General features: G+C 40.2%; 1 protein-coding gene across 4 annotated transcripts in view; it reads left to right on the top strand.

Moving 5' to 3' along the window:
* The window catches only part of SLC6A1 (solute carrier family 6 member 1), a 275099-nt gene that overhangs the window by 92761 nt on the left and 165636 nt on the right, over positions 1-16702 (top strand). The window contains exon 2 of one of the 4 annotated variants that reach the window (XM_073592350.1): positions 10672-10770. The exons of the other annotated variants lie outside the window; for them this stretch is intronic. The gene's annotated coding sequence lies outside the window, so the exon portion shown is untranslated. The remainder of the gene's footprint in view (positions 1-10671; positions 10771-16702) is intronic. 4 annotated transcript variants of the gene reach the window in all.

Below are 16702 nucleotides of genomic sequence, written 5' to 3' on the forward strand. Positions count from 1 at the left end.
GTAGCAATAATTATGGTTATTAATCAAGTGGCAGTAAAGTGATTTTTGCTTCACAGATACTTCACAGATACTTCAATTAGCATTAAAACAGCAGGCCTAGCATGTAAATGTGCTAGTTTTATTTAGGGATCCTATAAAAAAAATCAGAATTAAATTGCTGATGCCCAGAAATTCGCCGAATGCTATGCTTATGTTTTATTTTATGTGATTGTCCTTTTTCCACAACAATTTTTATCTGAATTTTTTAAGGTATAACAGATATGAAAAAGCAGTCAGTTATAGAAACAACGCATTTCGAACATTGATACGACCATAGAGATGTACAGTCAAGGGTTTAGTGATTTTACCATTTGAAAATAAAGATGCTTTTGTTGCAAACCCATTGGTGTATGACTTTTTGATACATTCCTAGCTATTGAGGGAGTCCTCTTGTTACTAGGTTGATGAGGTTGTTTAATTGTTGCGTTCCAGGCACTTCCTGTGGTAGGGGGATATTGTTCATACTGTCTGTCATAGGTTCAAGTAGTGTTTTGTGGTGCACTAGTGATAGGGGTAGGATCAAAGCTAAATGAGTGAAAAAGAAGCCTTATTAGGGGTGCTGAACAAGGAATCATCACGTGGGCTATGGGAAGTAACTGAAAAGTTTTCATCCATATTTTATGAATGGGAGGTTGGGTGGATCCTGCCAGTTCATCCCTTCTGATAGCTTCTGGACATAGAGAATAAGTTCATATACCAAAGTGTGCCTCAGACCCTACATTGCAGGTAAAGGTGTCACCCTGGGCTGTCAATGAAATGAACAAGCTAGTCTCATGTGAAGGAATCCTCTGGCAGAAACAGGGAAAACATTTTAAAGGCAGCAGCTACAAATACTGTAGCTGCTGACTTTTAAAATAAGGACACTTGCCTGGCCAGGGAGCCCGCAATGTCCTCACCCGAAGCCGACCGTCCCTCGGCTCCAGGTGGAGGCGCCGGCATCTTAAGTAAGGGAATCAGAAAGTGAAGCCTGGTTCCCTACTGCACATGCGCGAGTCGTGCTGCGCATTCTGAGTGGTCCCTGCTGTTTTCTGAGACCTGTGTGTCTACCAGAAGACATTGGGGGGGCGAAGGAGGGACCGGACATGGCATAGATCGCCGCGTATACTGTGGCGATATTTCTCCGAAAGTGGGAGCAAATACCTGTATTAGACAGGTATCTGCTCCCCCCTCCCCCTTGAAAGGTGCCAAATGTGACACCGGAGGGGGGGAGGAATCCGGACAGTGGAATTTCCATTTCTGCGTGGAACTCCGCTTTAAAGACTTTGTGAGTCTTGTCCTTCTGTGGTTAGGTCTCTATTTCTTGGCTGATTCACAGATTAATGAATAGAACTATTCTGGCAACTTTTTTTCAGGGGCCACTGATACTTTTTTTCAGGGTCCCTGATGATTCTCCCATTTGGGTGAAGAACACTGAGCAGAGCTTCTAGGCTGACATCAGATGCCACATTGACTGTTTGGTGTGATAAATTTATACCTTGCTTTTATTAGTTTAAATAATAAGCAATAATCGCACTGATCATTTTTACATTGTTTTCTTATGTGGATCATTGTGTGATCAAGTTGAGCTTGAGAAGCCATCTGATCAAAGAGTATACCGCCAGCACTGTTTCTCACCATTAGAGACCACTCTAGTGCAGAGGTAATGCCAGCAGCTCTGAACCTGGAAAGCACCCAGCAGCTAACTTGTTATCAGATTGGATTCTAGAAAGCATATCATATGGAACCCAGTGCCCAAAGGTCACTTTCAAGCTATTCCATTAACATCCAGTCCTGCGTGGTCCAGGTAGGGCATTCCAAAACTTGTCCAAGGAAAGGCCGACCTGGATAGCTGCCATGTAGAGACCAACTCAAGCAGCAATGTAGCAAGGGATGTTAACTGATGATAAAAATTAAACAGAATCAAAGATAAAAGCTAGTGAAAAATAGACAAACTTTTCCCAACAGAGCTTAACAAAAGGCACCCATCATCTTAGGACACTAGCAAAAAACTAAAGCATGTTGGGTAGATAAGCGGCAGTATTATAGTAGTATCTGACTTCCTGTGTCCCTGAATGGACAAGTTAGAAAAAAAATCTTAATGGGGAAGGAGGGTAATTATTCCCTATTGCCTGCTTTTTTTTCTTAAATGTATTTTATTACTCCCCCAGTAATTCTTCATTGCCATAAGGGATTTGTATACATTAGGGTCATTATAAGGTCAATGAAATTATTTGTGTCAATTTTTTTTTTTTCTCAATATTTGGCTGCTTTTCCTGCTCTCCTCAATTTTTTAGATGCCCACGGATAGCACCAGCGATAATCTATGGGTATTTTAGTAGTGATTGTTAAGTAATTGTTGTGAACAGTAGATTTTACACCTGAAGCAACCTTATTGGTAGTATAAAGAATTTGTACCAGCACCCCCTGTGAATGAAGATGTTGAATACTTACCTGTGGATAGATGGGTAGTGAGTGAAATCTTTGCCCTTTTGCAAGGCTATGGGTGATGCTACCTGACACATCCAGGGAAACTAAAAGTGAATTTAATTTTTATCTGAAAAAAGTAAATAACTTGTGCTACTAAAAACGTTATGAAGTAGTACATAGATCAATATGAGCTCTAAAATCTGTCAGTATTGCTCAGTGCAGTTTATAGCAGCTTCAGAGACATGAAGGGGTTGATTCACTAAGGTGATTAAACATGTTCACTTTGTAAAGTAAATGTTTACTTCAGTGAATGAACTTCGGTTGTTTTCACGTCAATATTTTTTTCTTCATTTAACTTTTATTTCAATCACTTCCCTTGCATGTGATTGGATTGGGGCACACACAATAAACTTAACTTCACCTTATTTACTGAGCTACAAAAACATTAAATTTGTTGAATAGCCTAAATCAATTGGGGTGGTTTGTACATTGCAGATTGAAGATGCATTCTTACAGGATTTAAAGCCCATGGATAATATTTAGCTCTCACAAATCTCCAGCATGCCAGCAGAAAATCCCCAAACTGGCAGGGAAAGAAAGGAGAACCCCCTGCAATCCTCAGGGGGAACACAGGAACACAATGATTGGTTATCAAGGGCTTTTTGCAGCAACCCTAGCAGATGCATGTAACAGCCAGCATGGGGTACCTGGACACAGCTCTGGAGGCATTCGACAAATCTGCAGATAAAGGTAGCCCTAGAGCCCCTAGCCCTACACTTCCAGATAAGAAAATAGTGATGGCTCACCCTAAAGACTATACTAGGCAGGCTTACTTTTGTTCTCTGCCCACAAGAGAACAGAAACTGACAGAACAACATCCATGTTAGGGGACTACTGGAAGACACCAGGACCTAGTTCCCACTATCCATGGCATATTTAATGTGCTATTAGATTACCTACTGCTGATCACCTTCTGAAGAGAGCACATAGGACTCTGAGGACTATAAATTCCAAACTTCAAATGCATCATTCAACAAGATTTAATTTGCTGTGTCCATTAGCTTGGCATCAAAATAGTGAAAACAGAGTGAAATGGCAGCACTAATAAATAATTATCAAATCTAAATTACTAAAAGTACTGTGAAAATAAACAAATAATCCATGAATACTAAGGCGCAAAAAAATTTGCTCAACCCATGTATTGGGAAAAAACACACACATTATCATGAATGCCCTCTCATAAATAAATGTATAAACTGCATATACATTACAACTTTATAACAGGGGTGCTCAACCTTTTGAAGAGCGAGGGTCACTTAAGTGATTTGATAACCAGGTCACAGGCCTCAATGAACTATGGGGTTTTACACCCCTCCCACACACACACTGCAAATGTAAATAAACCCTTACTGTCCTGAGGCCCTTATAAAGTTGCTTTCACACTGATGCACTACAGTTTACCTGCAATGTGGGTGCAGCACAGTGCACCTGCAGCTTTCCTGTGGGTCAACTGCACTGAGTCATAGACTTCTATTATCTCCCAGGAAATATACAAAGACTATTCCTGGTTTGTTTGATTCTGAACTATACATGTTAATTGAAAGAGATAATCACATCGGCCTCTGTACAATGCAGGAGATGGTCCGTCTGCTACTGGAAGCTCCTGCTATTGTGTAAAGGTGTTCTGTGTTTATCCTTATGATAATGTATAATCTACTGTGTGAAGCTCGGTTACAACAAGTCTGACCTGTAGTGAAATTCTGATTAATCACAACAATGGCCAGGTGGGCATGGAGTCACCTCAGTTGCTTTAAGGGACTAGTTAATTAGCTATGTTAATTCTGTTTCTGGTTACAATTTGTATTGCTAGAGTAATATGGTGAGGGTGAGATGAGGGTGAGATGCCCCCCTGGTGCCTGGTGTATATATTTGTGTGTTTGTTCAAATACACATTCAGAGTGCGACTGGGTTCCGTGACAATAACTCTTTTTTATAAGTGCTAATATGCCAATTGCAAAAATGCAATGTATGTGATGTTTAATAAATTGACCTTTTCCTCTTGCAGCTTCTGTTGACAATGCTTTCCAGGCTAAGTGGACTTGGTATCACTCCACCTGGGACAGGAGTCAATGCTACAGAAGAAGCATCGGCTTAGGAGGGTTCTGCTTCCTCTGTGGCCACCTGTTTCCTCCGCTGCTGGGTCGGCAACTCATTGATTGTGATCTGGGCGTGCTGACCCACTATCTCAGAGCATGAGCATTCACTTCTCTGGTTTGAGGTTGTGGGCCACAAGTTGAGCACCTCTGCTCTATAGCATAATATAGTTTTATTGAAAGTTTTAATACAAGTTATAATCCAAAAAAGCCAATGCACCCACGTGAAATTTTAGAAATTTCCTGTAATACAATCAGGAAGTGCCACTACACTAGTATCACACTCGGTGCTGGCGTGCGCTCCAAAGAATGGAAGTTGTGTCAACCAGAATTCAACCTCCCAGCATGTTTTAAAAATGGATGTCTTCAGGTGCTCCAGTATTATGGAGGCACTCTTTGTTCCCTCTATTATTGGCATTTCTCTTCTTGCATTATGTTGATGTTAACATTTAAGTAACCTAAAGGGACCTAGGATAGAGAATTTGTAGAGACCAGTTGTGGTATCTGGAGTATAAAACTAGGGAGTGATACAGAGCGCTATTTGACTTGCATTTTTATGTAAGAGGTCAAAAATATCTGCTGAGTGCGGGCAGATACTGTGGTCACCAAAGGAGCACACAAGCCGCATGGATGAGAGGTGTGGCACAAACTTTGTTTTTTGCGGTAGAGTTTGCACAGAATTTTTGAGGGTTTTTTTTTTGGACTTCTTTTGCGCAAGCAGCACTGATGGATGTGGACTTCTATTATGCAGCACTATATGTTCTTGGATTGATCATTTATGTGTGTTTATACATTATGAGGGAGCATTTATGATGATGTATGTGGTTTTTCATCATACATGAGTTGACCACGTGTAATTTTTGCACATTAGTATTCACAGAATATTTGTATATTTTCACAGTATTTATAGTATATATAATTTAATAATTATTTTTAGCACTGCCATTTTACTCAGTGCTAAACTTTTGATGCTTAGGCAGCTCATGGCAACTGCTTCATACACACATAGGTTTTTTTGAGGGAGCGCAGGAGATTATTTTATTTTTCAGTTTGGCATCAAACAAGAAATCATGATGGTGGCTACAGCGGTCTATTGATTTTGAATGAGCACACATTTTCCTAATACCAGAATTGTCTACACAGACTGGCAATGCGGAGAGCAGTTAAACCTCTTTTGAAAGCTCTAAGGGATAAGGACATCCCATATAATTGGGGTGTCTCATTTCACCTACAGGTCTGATTTTACCAACAAATGGTAATGTTCAGGGACTATTAAGACTTCCTCAACAAGCTGAAGCTTTTTTGAATAGACCTCTTGCAGTGGCTCCAAGTCAGCTTTGGATTGCCAGCCAGACCACTGAGACAGGATCACGGTTCCTCCACACACACCTCTTGAGTAACATGCAAGTGGTAGCCATTGCTGTAGTGCCCCCCATGGGGGTCATTACCTTGTATGCATTAGTTCTCAATTGATCCTGTGTTTATATGTAGTTTTGAAAGATTTCTTTTAGAGTGTGTACTTTATGGTAACTACACTACTGCATGGGTAGTGAAAGTTTTCATTTTCTGGAATGCATTCACAATTAATAGGAATTAGGAATAAAGCTCTTAGGATAAGCAAGGCTGGTTGACTTTTAGATATCTGCTCTGCTAACTTTTCATGGGGACTTATGCCCCATCAGTTGGATATACAGATATTCCATTAACATATGGAACCACCTCCACATGTGAGAGCTCTGACTTACTACCCAAGAAGCTGCACAGATAGCTCTGACACCATATATTTTCCTAGTGTGTACTGAAGATTTTAGCTGTACCTGAGCCTCCTAATTTCAAATTTCAGGAAATACCATACTAGGAAGACAATATGCGCATTTACTGTATGTATAGTTACAATGTTCTGGCTCTTCTATATGAAGAGGCCCTTTTTGTGTTGAAATAATTGAGATATTTCACTTTTCTAGTTAAACATTGTTTTTATACTGAATCTCTCTTACTTGTTATTCCTATAATGCAATATAATTATGGGCTAAAATTAGACACGTGCTTGCTCTGTGTATGTGATAATATAGAGCTTCTATGATCTACAACAAAAATGACAGGTACCACTCAAGGCTCCACCAGGTCCTCTTGCATGACAAACCACTAGGAGTGCCGAAAAGAACAGAGCTCATCCCAGCTCAAAACATCTAGTAGGGAAAGGAAGTCCTAAAAGTCGCACATCACAGCAAAACCCTGTAATGAGCTGTATGACAGCCTCAGCTTGGGCTCCAACAAGGCCACGCACCCCAATGCATTTCACTCTGCCCCAGAGCTTAATCATGGGAACGCCCTATGATTAGGCTCTGGGGGGCGGGGTGCAATGCATTGGGGGTATGGCCTGGTTGGAGCCCAGGCTGAGGCTGTCATACACCTCCTTACAGGGTTTTGCTGTGATATGTTACTTTTAGGACTTCCTTTCCCTACTAAATATAGAGCTTCTTCTATGTGGCATATTCACATTAGCAACAGAAAGAGGTCCAGTATTCAGTATACTGCCAATATAGTCTTGGGCAAGGGTGCAGTTTTTGACTGCCAATTATCTTCCATGCTCCCACTTTGGTAAGGAACAGACTTAGCTTAAGTCACATATAGTAGTTCTGCAGGTGACATTTTCTTTTTCTCCTGCGGTTTTTTGTTTTGTTTTTCTTTTTTTTCTGCCCTTCTCTTCACTGCTCTTTAAGTAAATCTACCCCAACTAGTCAATTAGAATTAGGGCAGTTAGAAGTCTTTTTGTTTTTAATCCATTTACCATACCAACACATTATATATAGGATGAGATAATATAACAGTGCAGTAATTTTCAATTAAAGTATATGTTGTAGGGAAGGGAAGTCTCTGAATTCCATATAAGCCATAGTAACCATTTAAGTGCTCTAGTGTGTTTACTATTTAACAATACATAACAATATGAAAAACTGGTTGCCAGGAACAACAAAAATATATTTTCCACCAGACACTTTTCCATAAGGATCCCAGATCCAAAGTATATGCCATGTATATAGCTTTGGTAGACATTCTAGTTCTGAAAACTTCCAGAACTGGATGTAATGTGGAACTGTTGGTTATAGCAAATCCATTCCATCTTGAAAACAAGCACTGGAAAAATTAAAACAAAAAACAAAACGGTGGCTATGACCATCAAACTTATTTGCCTGTTCCTAATTCATCTGATAAGATTTTTTAATAGCCGTGATGATAATCATCTTAATTATTGATCACTGGCCAGGTGGCATTGTTATTAGAGTTGGGATATTGTCAATTTTAGGTCTGAATCTGAGTATTATTGCTTTTGATAGTTAAAAACATGCTTGACTGGAGCTGGAGACAAGTATAGCAATAAAAGTGCCCTTTTAAGTCAAAATAGTTTATGCATAGCAGAAAAGTGGTGGTATTTTACTAGACAGAAGTTTCATTGTTGATGTCTGTAAGTACAAATTGTTCTTCAAGCAATATTGGTCCACAGAGCATAACATAGACAATAAGAAGAACAAATAAACCACTTAAAGCGGTATTAAACCCAAAAGCAAACATTTATTATATTGCAGCTTAAGAGATCTTAGATGTGATGGCTGTTTCCTTTTTTAGACTTTCTTTCTCTTATTTTCATCTGGTGATCGAGACAGTGAGTCAGTTATTTTTTAACAGAGCAAGCTCTCCTTCAAATATATCAGAGGGTTGGAACAAACTATTTACAGGAGTGCCTGCAATGAGCACCTTTTTGTTTATTCATGTAAAACCTTTATCCCAATCTCTGCTGAAGGAGAAGGCCAGGTGTGAACTCCTTACCCTCAACAGAGATCACAAGTCCAAGTATCTAAGTTTTCACACATAGAAGGAACACTGAAGAGAATTTGCAGCAGTATTTTGTCCAGGAAGGTAGCTATTTTACCCTTTTAATTACTCAATTTATACATCTTGGTGAGATTGTAAATACTTCTATACGTTAACATTTGAGCATAGTTCCTCTTTAGGTGTTTTGCTTGTTGGTTCTTGACTTTGGAACTTGTAAGCATCTGGATTGCTAATTAAATTATATCTTAACCCTAACTGAATACTAATTAGTTTGTCTATAGCACAGTTTAATATAAAATATTTAGATTTTGTTATTTAAAAAAAAAAAAAAGAAAGAAAAAGCAGTTTACCCCTTCTTTTCATCCTTTCCCTTTAATCTCAGATTAAAGGGATTTTCATCCTTCTTTTTCAGCCACTTTCTGTGTACATGCATCTATATGCACTCTCATTGATTAAAGTAGGATTTTGAATAAAAATTTGAACGAAAATTCTCTAAACATTTGTTTTGTCCTTTCAAAATAGTTCAATATTTAATTTTCTTTTAACTCATTGAATTCACTTAATTTGATTTTGGAATGAATGGACTTTACCAAATGAAAACCATATACACTCTTGGAGAACATTTGCTAAAAACTTTCCATCTTGCTCCTTCAAATTTTCTTTTTGCTATTAATTAGAAAAATGACTGAGCATTATTACAACATTCTTACAATGAAAAATATTGAACAAAATTCTGCTAATCTATAACTAATGAGTAGAGGGACAGGGGATTATAACGGTGCTATAGTAGTAAATGTGAAAATGAGAAGGAGATATAAAATTACAAAACTTTATTTCACAATATTAAATACATAGAAAGAACAATAAAATGGTTAACAACCAAAAGGCATGTATATTGCGTGTGGATATATAGAGGTTAAGTACAGCGCTGCGCTAAAAATGACAAACAGCAGCCAACACGCCCGTAGACTTAGGATCAAACTAACAGTAAAAAAATTCAAAAGTGTGGCGCTATGAATTACGTGAAAGAGTAATGAATAAATAATAATTCAAATAAAAATTTTAAAGATACAGTGACTTCAAAGCAGATATTTCGGTATGAACCAGAAAAATACTGCGTGAATGTATGTAATAGTGAATGAAATAGTAACAATCAAATACATGTATTGGACCAAGTGTAAAAAAACACAAACCAATGTTGAATGCAAAGTCCAAAATAAGTGAACAAACACAAGCAAAAAGTCTGTGATAATAGTGAAAAAAATGATGATAAACAGGTATCTCCTGAGCATGCAGGGGGATGGTTCCGGACTGGCAACCTGGTGGGTGGATGAACCGTAGAGAGACCGGAAGTGCACAGAAGATTGAAATCGGTGCCAGGACCATCACCAGAAACCAAGGAGGCTTACCAGAAGTTGTGGCCTGAAATGGCGTATGCCATACAGGTCAAAAAGGCTTGATGACCGACAGGTCTAGGTAAAATATCTGGTCGGATGTCATCACACAGATAGGGGGAAGAGATCAGCACGGCTTCCTCAGCAATGGGTACACCATGAGCCAAGCGAACTGCCCTTTTATATTTAACTCAGCTCCCATCCATCTTTTCCCAGGATTCACTAACTCTCTGTTATTGCTCAATCTGTGACCCTTTTGGCAGCCTTGTGAACACTGATTTCCGAACAGTCACATGCTTAGTTAATGGCTTACTAGGTAAGCTGTTTTTTGCCATCTACCTCATCTTTCATTCCCAAACAAACTGTTCCTTCACTTTTAATCTAGCCCTTTTCTATTTATCCTTTTTCAGGACTCACTAATTCCCTGCCATTTTTCAACCCTTCATGTTCATACATATTATGTTAACACTGGTGTCCGGTGTTAGTCACATGCCCTACAACATAGCTCATTAGGTAAGCTATTTTCTGTGATCTCCTCTACCCCTCTATAAGATGATTGCTAAATATATCTGCAATGTTAATTCACTTATGCTCTCCCACATAGGTCATTATTTAATACTTTTGCCAATTGCTCCTGTCTGTCCTTGAATCCATCCACAGGCTTTTCCCCTCTACCAATCAACTTGCTTTTAATAAACAGTGTGAGTTCTCTAGAGGCTTTTTTGCCCTATTTAATTGATGTATAATGCATCACCCTTCGTGTTCCTCTAATTAAATGTTTAACACACACCCAATACCTACTTACCCATCATTTATCTCTAACCTCCAATATATTTCATTGCCAGGTTTTCTGTGTGCCCCCTGCAAGCACAAATACGGTGCAGCCTGCCCTTCCCCTATTTGAGGGTCTTTTGCCGTGCCTCCCCTGGGTGTCGGTCGCTCAGGTATGTTTGGGATCCCGGGGTTTTATGAGGGTTACCTCCCTGTGTGAGATTGTCCAGCCCTAATATTCCAACATTCAGTAATGTTTAGAACAGTGCATTTTCTAGCGTTTCTGCTTGATTACATGATGTTTTTTTGTATCCCAATGTATAGATCTTTTTTTATATTGAAATAGAGCTCTTGTTCCCTGAGGAACCCAATGCCTTGGCGAAACATGTAGGAAACCGAGCCCCTACTTTGATGGCCGTCTCCATCCGGCCCACCTTACCGTATTTGGGTCACACGCAATATACATGCCTTTTGGTTGTTAACCATTTTATTGCTCTTTCTATGTATTTAATATTGTGAAATAAAGTTTTGTAATTTTATATCTCCTTCTCATTTTCACATTTAGTACTATAGCACCGTTATAATCCCCTGTCCCTCTACTCATTAGTCATTTAATTACTTTGGGATGAGGTGCCGTATCCAACGTAACCATCTAGCCACATTCGCATTTCTGCTAATCTATACTAAGCTTTGGTTGGTTTACTTATAGTGACGTGCCTACGCAATGTTTATCAGCACAGACACCTATATCTTCCACTGGAAGCGCAAAAGATCAAATAACAATGCAGAAGAGTTATTGGGAGATAGGGATGGAGCATTGCCATCCTATAAGAGGAAGTGCCTAAACAAGGACCTTTATTCCAGAATCACAATTTTTTAATTGAAGTGATCAATTTAACAAGATTCAAAATCACTTTGGAAATGACATTAACATGTAAAAAATGTAAGTGAGATTTTTGTCACTGGGTTTAAAATACTTTAAATACATCTGTTAACGGACTTAGGGCAGATTAGTACAACCCAACTCAGTTATGTACAAGGATTGCTAGTAATATTTAAAGATGTTGAAATGGGTCACAGGTTGCAGTTACTAGAAGTCATGTCTGATTTTAGTTTTTAAATTAAGAACTGAATCAAATATCATTCTAGGTATATTTTGTCCCAATAGGTGGATGTATCCTATAGAAATATACAAGGTATGCCCAGTGCCCACTGATCCCATAAACGTTAATTCTTAGTTCCTTTCCACGCTACTGCCCACATTAAAGACCAATTGTTAACAGGGCAAATTGCTAACTCTATTCTCAACCCTTCTGCTTTCTCAGCAGCTATGGCAGAACAGGAAATTCTCACAAGGTACAATTAGGTCAGATGCCAGTCAACCGTTTACCAGTAGGATTTTTGACTATGTAAGGATACCCATGCAAACAGAGAGAGAGAGAGAACATATAAACTCGCTGCAGGCAGGCACATCCAGACATTAGCAAGAATGCCATTGGCAGGGTCATCTGATTTTCTATTACTATAAAAATTGTATTGAAGAGCAAAAAAGCAGTGTATTTTGATGTAATATATATATTTATGTTATAAGTTCATTTCAAGTCAAATCCTGGCAAAGTTTACATTTATTACATTTTTATGATTGAAAACAGCATTTACCTTGCAAGGTAACTAGCTTTGAAAGATACCTAGCCGATTTAAAATAATAATAAATAAGACTTTGCTGTTTCCAAGAGAAAGTAATTTCTGTGATTTTGTGAGATCAGCTTGCTGTAATCCACAAGCTTTGGACTGTTACATGTTTTCATTTTGAAAAGCAAGCATGGTATTTGGGTTGGGAATCATAGTTATCCTTTATTTTGTGATGTGTGAATAAACAAATGTTTGCTTACCTAGTTTGATAAAGTGAAGGGCTCTATAGCATACCAAAGATAAACATCAATGATTGGAGAGTCTGCACTGAAAGTCATATGTTCATTATGTGGTTCTGACTACACTTCTTTTTTCAAAGGTCTAATCTAGGTAAAAAGCCCTAATATTGATAGCAATCCCATTATTCATTCCAAAATCAACCTAATAGTTACATAGTTAGTCTGGTTGAAAAAAGACACAAGTCCATCTAGTTCAACCAATATTCCAATAGTTGTTTGTAACATGGGAACCTTCTTATCACCTGTCATACCCCTCCCCCATCTAACCCCATTCCACCCACCAATAGGGACTGACCCCTGTCTGACCTGTCTGACCCATTATAATCTAATTCTCCCTCCCCCCTCAATCCTAGTTTAACCACTTCAATACCAGGTACTTAGGCACCTTCCTGCCCAAGCCAATTTTCAGCTTTCAGCTCTGTCTCAATTTGAATGACAATTGTGCAGTCATACAACACTGTACCCAAATAAATTTTTTATCATTTTGTTCCCATAAATAGAGCTTTCTTTTAGTGGTATTTGATCACTTGCGTTTTTTATTTTTTGCGCAACAAATAAAAAAGTCCTAAAACAAGTTTTTCTTTGTTTCTGTTAAAAATTTTTGTAAATAAGTACGTTTTATTCTTCAATGACGGGCACTGATATGGCTGCACTGACAGGCACTGATAAGGTGGCACTGATGGGCATTGATGAGGTGGCACCAATGAGGTGGCACTGATGAGGTGGCACTGACAGGCACTGATGATGGGCACTGATAGGCGGCACTGATGGACACTGATAGGTGGCACTGATGGGCACTGATAGGTGGCACTGGTATTCGGCACTGATGGGCACTCATAGGCGGCACTGATGGGCACTCATAGGCAGCACTGATGGGCACTTATGGGTGGCACTGATGGGCACTTATGGGTGGCACTGATGGGTACTTATAGGTGGCACTGATAGGTGGCACAGATGGGCACTGATGGGCACTGATAGGTGGGCACTGGTGGGCATGGATGGGCACTGATAGGTGGCACAGATGGACACTGATGGGTGGCACTGTTGACACTGATTGGTGGCACTGATGACATTGATGGGTGGCATTGCTGGGCATCACTGATTTAAAATGGTGCCAGTCAGTGCCCATTTGTGGGCACTGATTGGCACATATTGGGCACATTGGACACATGTGGATGGCCACAGGGTACATACCTAGCCATCCACATGTTGCCCGGCTCCCTGGTGGTCCTGGCGGCTTCCCTGGTGGTGTAGTGCGGGCATCCGAGGGGGGGCTGCGCTGATAAACAATCAGCGCAGACCCCCCCTGTCAGGAGAGCCGCTGATCAGTTTTCCTCTACTCGCGTCTGTCAGACGCGAGTGAGGAAAAGCCGATCAATGGCTCTTCCTATTGACATCGTGATCAGCCGTGATTGGACACGGCTGATCGCGTGGTAAAGAGCCTCCGCCGCAGGCTCTTTACCAAGATCGGTGGAGCGGTGTGTCAGACCAATGCGCACCCCCACGGGCGCGCGGCGGCATGTTATCCTGCTGGACGTCATATGACACTCAGTCAGGATAACTGATCCACCGCCCGGCCGTCAATCTGCTATAGGCCGGGCGGGAAGTGGTTAAATAATCCTCCAGCCTTCCCATAAACCTCTCCCCCAGCACAGCAGCCCCTCTCCCATTTAGGTGCAAACCATCTTTAGCATACACGTTGTACTCCAGTGAAAAGTGCTCTAGAAACCCACATCCCTCCTTCTTACACCAGGTCTTTAGCCATACATACAGTTCTCTAATCTCCCCGTTTTTCCTGTGCCGCGCATGGCACAGGCAATATTTTTAGAGAATATCACCTTGGAGGTCCTTCCCTTCAGCTTGCAGCCTAGTTCTTTATATTGATTATTAAGGAGCCTCTCCACCTTCCATATATTCTGTCATTGGGTCCAACGTGGACCATGACAGCTAGGTCATGTTAAGCCTCTCCAAGTAATTTATCAACCCGGTCTACCACATGCCGAACCCTGGCACCAACAACAATAGTGATGTAAATGGGCTTAACCAAAGTAAGAACTTGCCCCTGAAGTGCATGACAGAGCAAAAAATAAAACAAAACACATTCACCACAAACAATTTCCTGTGCACTCTGCCTATGCTTCAACAAAAAGCAAGGTTATCTCCCCTGCCAAGTAGAACTCTGTGGACTATATAAAATCTCCCCCATGTTGCAGAGATAGGGAGAAAGTGGTAGGTGGTTTTTAGTCTAAATCAGGAGCAACAATCCAGGGTGACAGTGTCGTTTCTGCATTACAGTAATTAACCATTGTCAGGTGAAACTAAAGAAAAAATAGCCTGGCAAAAGAAGATGAATGCAGCCTCTTCATCTATACTGAGCAAAATTATAAACGCAACACTTTCATGTTTGCTCCTATTTATCATGGGCTGAACTCAAAGATACTCAACTTTTTCTATGTACATAAAAGGCCTATTTCTCTCAAATATTGTTCACAAATCTGTCTAAATCTGTGTTAGTGAGCACTTCTCCTTTGCCGAGATAATCCATCCACCTCATAGGTGTGGCATATCTAAATGCTGATTAGACAGCATGATTATTGCATATGTGTGCTTTAGGCTGGCCACAATAAAAGGCAACTCTAAAATGTGCAGTTTTATCACAGAGCACAATGCCACAGATGTCGCAAGTTTTGAGGAAGCGTGCAATTAGCATGCTGACTGCAGGAATGTCCACCAGAGCTGTTGCCCTTGAATTGAATGTTCATTTCTCTACCATAAGCCGTCTCCAAAGGCGTTTCAGAGAATTTGGCAGTACATCCAACTGGCCTCACAACTGCAGACAACGTGTAACCGCACCAGACCAGGACCTCCACATCCAGCATCTTCACCTCCAAGATTGTCTGAGACCAGACACCCGGACAGCTGCTGAAACAATCAGTTTCATAACCAAATAATTTCTGCACAAACTGTCAGAAACCTTTTTCAGGGAAGCTCATCTGCATGCTCGTCGTCCTCATCGGGGTCTCGATCTGGCTGCAGTTCATCGTCATAACCGACTTGAGTGGACAAATGCTCACATTCGATGGGGTCTGACATTTTGAATGCACAGAGATACTGTGACCAGATCCTGAGGCCCATTGTTGTGCCATTCATCCACGACCATCACCTCATGTTGCAGCATGATATTGCACGGCCCCATGTTGCAAGGATCTATACACAATTCCTGGAAGCTGAAAACATCCCAGTTCTTGCATGGCCAGCATACTCACCGGACTTGTCACACATTAAGCATGTTTGGGATGCTCTGGATCAGCGTATACGACTGCGTGTTCCAGTTCCTGCCAATATCCAGCAATTTCGCAGAGCCATTGAAGAGGAATTTTAGAGGAAGAGGAATTTCACAGGCCACAATCAACAATCTGATCAACTCTATGCGAAGGAGATGTGCTGCACTGCGTATGGCAAATGGTAGTCACACCAGATACTGACTGGTTTTCGGACCCCCCCAATACAGTAAAACTGCACATTTTAGAATGGCCTTTTATTGTGGCCAGCCTAAGGCACACCTGTGCAATAATCATGCTCTCTAATCAGCATCTTGATATGCCACACCTGTGAGGTGGATGGATTATCTCAGCAAAGAAGTGCTCACTAACACAGATTTAGACAGATTTGTGAATATTTAAAAGAAATAGGCATTTTGTGTACATAGAAAAAGTCATAGATCTTTGAGTTCAGTTCATGATAAATAGGGACAAGCACAAAAGTGTTGCGTTTATAATTTTATGAACCGATAAGTTGTAATATATTATATGTTTATTTTTGGGTTTAGATATGCTTTAAGTATATGTTATTTATCCTAGAAGGGGTGTATGAACTAAAGTTTTTACTGTGTTTAAGGTAACTAAACTGGAATTCCAACATTGTACACTTTTTTTGGCCCGGTTAACAATCTACAGCAGGGTATAAAAAGTTTGTATAGGGTAAAGACATTTCTACTCTGCCCATCCAGGAATGTCTGTGAATATTCAAGACATGACATAACATAAATGTGAACGTTTCCAGTAGGCAACAATGGACACTTGCACTGAGCTAATCCATATGACTTTGTTGTAGTATAGCACAGCACCAGCAGGAAGATTTCTGAGTCCCCTATACAAATAGAGACTTTCTCATG

The sequence above is a fragment of the Aquarana catesbeiana genome, linkage group LG07, assembly GCF_042186555.1.
Source record: "Aquarana catesbeiana isolate 2022-GZ linkage group LG07, ASM4218655v1, whole genome shotgun sequence".
In the NCBI taxonomy this organism is placed as follows: domain Eukaryota; kingdom Metazoa; phylum Chordata; class Amphibia; order Anura; family Ranidae; genus Aquarana; species Aquarana catesbeiana.